The sequence below is a fragment of the Gossypium arboreum genome, chromosome 10 (genome assembly GCF_025698485.1).
Source record: "Gossypium arboreum isolate Shixiya-1 chromosome 10, ASM2569848v2, whole genome shotgun sequence".
In the NCBI taxonomy this organism is placed as follows: domain Eukaryota; kingdom Viridiplantae; phylum Streptophyta; class Magnoliopsida; order Malvales; family Malvaceae; genus Gossypium; species Gossypium arboreum.
The window spans coordinates 56,038,112-56,042,830 of NC_069079.1; positions in this window are offsets into that span (position 1 = coordinate 56,038,112).

Sequence of the window (4,719 nt, forward strand, 5' to 3'; positions counted from 1 at the left end):
ATTTTGGCCTCGAATTTTCTTGATTCAAGCATATGAGGGTATTACTGACAAATTGAATCCTCAGGCTCCCAAGTGGCTTCCTTGATGTCATGATTGACCTTAACCAGAGGAAATTTTTCTCCTCAAGAACTTCACATTTTGGTCCAAAATTTAAACAGGTTCCTCCTCAAAAGTCAAATTTGATTTCACCTCAATCTCCTCAACAGGGACAATATGTGAGGGGTCAGATCGATATCGTCTCAACATAGATATATGGAACACATCATGAATACGATTGAACTCAGTAGGTAGCTCTAACTAATAAGCGATAGATCTGATACATTTCAAAATACGGTAAGGTCCAATGAACCTTGGGCTCAACTTGCCCTTCCGTCCAAACTAGAGAACCTTTTTCCATGGAGACACTTTCAGAAATACCTGATCACCCACAGAGTACTCAATATAACGCCTTTTTAAATCTACATAAGATTTTTATTGATTGAAGCTGCCTTAAGACGATCTCGAATCAATCTAACAATATTCTTAATCTCGAAAACTAGCTCGGGACCCAAAACCCGACGTTTACTTAACTCAGTCCAATATAGAGGGGTTCGACACTTACGGCTATAAAAAGCCTCGTAAGGTGCCATCTAATGCTAGCCTGAAAGCTGTTATTACACACAAACTCAGCTAGCGATAGATAATCCTTCCAACTACCCTGAAAGTTAATTACACAACTCCACAGCATATCCTCTAGAATCTGAATAACACACTAAGACTGTCTATCTGAGGATGGTACACAGTACTAAAATCCAATCGGGTACTTAGAGCCTTGTGAAGCTTCTTCTAGAATCAAGAAGTAAAACGTGGATCTCTGTAAAAAATGATCAAAACCGGTACTCTGTGTGTGACAACCTAATTCCCAATGGTGTCGAAAACAGTGGTTTTGACACCACAATTTCAATGTTTCAGTCTATAAATATTAATTATTTAATATTTACAAGGGTATTAGTGTTGTATTAAACTTTGGCTGAGAAATTTGATCGTTTAGATAGTTAATTAATTAAAAAATATTAAATTGAAAAAGATGTAAAACTTAACCCTATTAGTTAAAAAGAACTAAATGATTATAAAATTGAAATTTCATGGACTAAAATGATAAATATACCATGTAAGTAAATGTAGTGGACAGTTGGTAAGTGAATAGTGTGAAATTTGGATGTTTACTTAAGGGAAAAATAGTAAATAGATTATAAAACTTAAATTAAATAATAATAAAAACAAATCCCATCATCTTTTTATTTGTTTTTGATGAAATTAAGAAGAAAGAAATAGCCATGGGAGAGTTTTAAAGGTTCAGTCCTTTAGTGTGTTGCATGTAAGTGATTTTATTATTTGTTTCTTGTAAAATTGACATTTTTTGATTTAGTTATAGATTAAGTTAGTTAGCCCAAGGATTATTTTGTGAAATAGTCAAATGTTTAAAAATTTATCATTAATGATTTTGAATGTTTTTGTTGTTAGTTGGTGTAGTTGGAAGCTTAGTTGATAGATATGATTAAATTGTAAAGTAAATTTTAATAAATTTGAGTTTAAAGGTTAAATATGAAAAATATGGAAGTTAGCTTGATTTTTCCTGAGAATCCTTGGAATTTATGGGTTTTTGTATTAATAAGATGAATAAAAATTTAGTTAAATGGGTTTTTGTATTAATTGTGAAAATTGGCTTGCTCAATACCATGGACTAAATTGTATTAAATGTAAATGTTTAGGATAAATGTGTAAATATTGTAAATAAGAAATTAGATGTATTAAATTGAGTAGAATGTGAAGTTGAGGCTTATAAATAAAATAAATTATAGTATAGATCAAGATGAAGTTGATAATCGTGGAAAGGAGAAGGTTGTGAATTAGTCCCTAAACTTTTTTGTTTCTACAGTTTGGCCCTAGTAAGTTCGTACTTTTAAATTTTAGTATAATTTAAATATTAAATTGCTTGTGGATTGAAAATTTTTAATTGACTTGAATGTATTGAATTGTGGTAAGTGAATTGATTTGGGAAAGAAATTGTATTAAATGTTGTTAAATGATAAATATGTGAGCCGATGAACGTAGGATAGGATACGATTGGCATGCCAATAGGTTATATCGTGCATTGTACGAGATTGGTTGATGTTGAGATGATGATTATGAATTCATTCATGTTTACTAAATATACCCAAGTTTAGCATTTGTTGCGAACTATCGCGTTATATTACAGTGTTTCAGGTGTGTTTTGAGGGTGGATGTAAAGCCTACGGGCTTGGCACTTGGTGCTGAGGTGTGTTTTGAAAGGATGTTAGCCTACAGGCTCGGTATTTGGTGCCTAGTTGTGTTATCGGTTGGTTAGCTCATTTGAGCAATTTGGTGTGTTTGGTTGGTTAATCGTGTATCAGAATCTATTACAAAGTTCATTGGGTATATTTAATGATATAAACTATTTGATTGAATTGATTCACTCGTATACAAGTTTATGACTCACCTGTGATTTGGTTATGAATGGCAGGACTATGATTTATGACATATCTGTATTATGTATTGATTAAGTTTATTCGATAAGTTAATTGTTTAATCTATGAAACTTACTAAGCTTAAGTAAGCTTACTTGTGTACTTTTTATTGCTTTCTAGTACATTTGTTTTTGAGGCTTCAGGCGATTGGATCGACTTCAAGATTCATACTATCCAAAAATCTATTGGTAGTTTTTGAATGCTCGTATTAGTTTATATGGCATGTAATAGGTTAAATGAATTTATGTGGTTATTTTGTGAAGTTGTTAAACTTGAATGATGCTTGTATTTAGATATATTTTGGTACATGTGAATATGTTATTGGTTTGGTATATATTTATGTTTGGAATTTGTTTGGTATATTTGATATAAGTTTAATGAAAGTGTGTGAATATGGCAATTTGACTTATAGATTGAAAGGGGTGGTATTTTGGTATGTATTGATATTAAATATATTTGAGTATTTTAAATGCAATTATTTTGGTTTTAAATGTTATTTTAGTTTGGATATAGAATTGTGTTGTCAATGAGGACACTTTGGTTAGTCTTTTAGATGTTTGAATAGGTTATTTTATTTATCTATTGTAAAATAGGTGAATTTTGGCATGAGTTGGACTTTTAAAGATGAGGTTTTACCATTTTAAAAACAAGTATCGATACTTTGGCATTTGGTATCGATACTTGACCATTTGAACAATTTTCTAATTAAACAGAATGCTAATTTGGTATCGACTTTTATTTGAGTATCGATATCAATACCCTAAAATAAGTATCAATACCATTTTTTTGCAAAGGAAATAGTATTCGATTTTGGTATCGATTTTCAAAAAGGTATCAATTTGGTATCAATACCAACTACGAATTTTCATTTTTAACTTTAAACTTTAAATTCCTTTTAAGTAAGTCCTATTTCGAGCTTGAATTTTACCACTAAGTAATTTTAGAATATTTTTCATATTAAAATTTAATATTTTTGTTTTTATAGAATATCAATTATCTTTAAATATGTATTGTTTAATAATGTGATTGGTAATTGTTGAATGTTAATGTAACATTTCTTTACTTAGGTTTGACATAGGGCCGGGTAAGGGGTGTTACACCATGCAATCTTATGATTTTGGAGACATTCAACTTAGCCAATTTCTGAAGTGAATAATCAGTCCTGACCAGAAGAAAGTGAGTAGACTTAGTCAATGATCAACGATGACCCAAACTGAATCCTTTTTACTGGGTGTCAAGGGCAACTTATTAACGAAGTCCATCGGAACACACTCTTACTTCTAAAGGGGTATCTTAACTGGTTGTAACAGACCTGAAGGTAATTGATGCTTAACCTTAACCTTCTGACACATCACACAATGAGAAATGAAAGCAGTTACCTCCCATTTCAAACCAGGGCACTAGTAAAGCTCACAGAGATATTTGTACATCTTATTCCCACCGGGATGCATAGCATAAAGGCTACTATGTGCTTCTTGCATAATCGACTGCCGCAACTCAACATCGTTAGGCATACAGATCCAACCCTTAAAACACAGAACCCCGCAACTGTTCAGCCCAAAAGAAGAAGCTCCACTATCCATAGTTTAACGAAAATGAAGAACTAGCGATTCATCACTCAACTGCTTAGCTTTAATCTGATCAACCCAGGTCGCTTAACTTGTAACTTAGCCAGAAGACTACCATCGTGAAATATACTTAAATGATAAAACATTTCTCTCAATAAGTCATCGCTCTACGGCTAAGGGTGTAACACCCCATACTCGTAACCCACGCTGGAGCAGAATACAAGGCATTACCTAACTCGATCTCATGCACACAAACGTTCCCAAGTCACCAAGACTTGGTTCAAAATAGAACTCTTTCAATCTCTACTTTAAACTTCTTATTATGGGCCTACGAGTCCCAAATTGACCATTGACAACTATTCAAAATCAACCCGGACCCTAAAACCATCTATAGAAAATTTGTCTTTGAAACAGGACACACGCCCGTGTAGAAGGGCAACACGCCCGTGTGGCCATTTCAACATGGTCGTGTTGATGGTCTGTGTGACTCACATGGCCTAAGCAATACAGGGACACGCCCGTGTCCTCCACCTGTGTGGAATTAATTCTAAATGCACCCCTACAGGGGTTTTCACACGATCTACCACACGCTTGCGTCCTTCACACGTCCATGACACACCCGT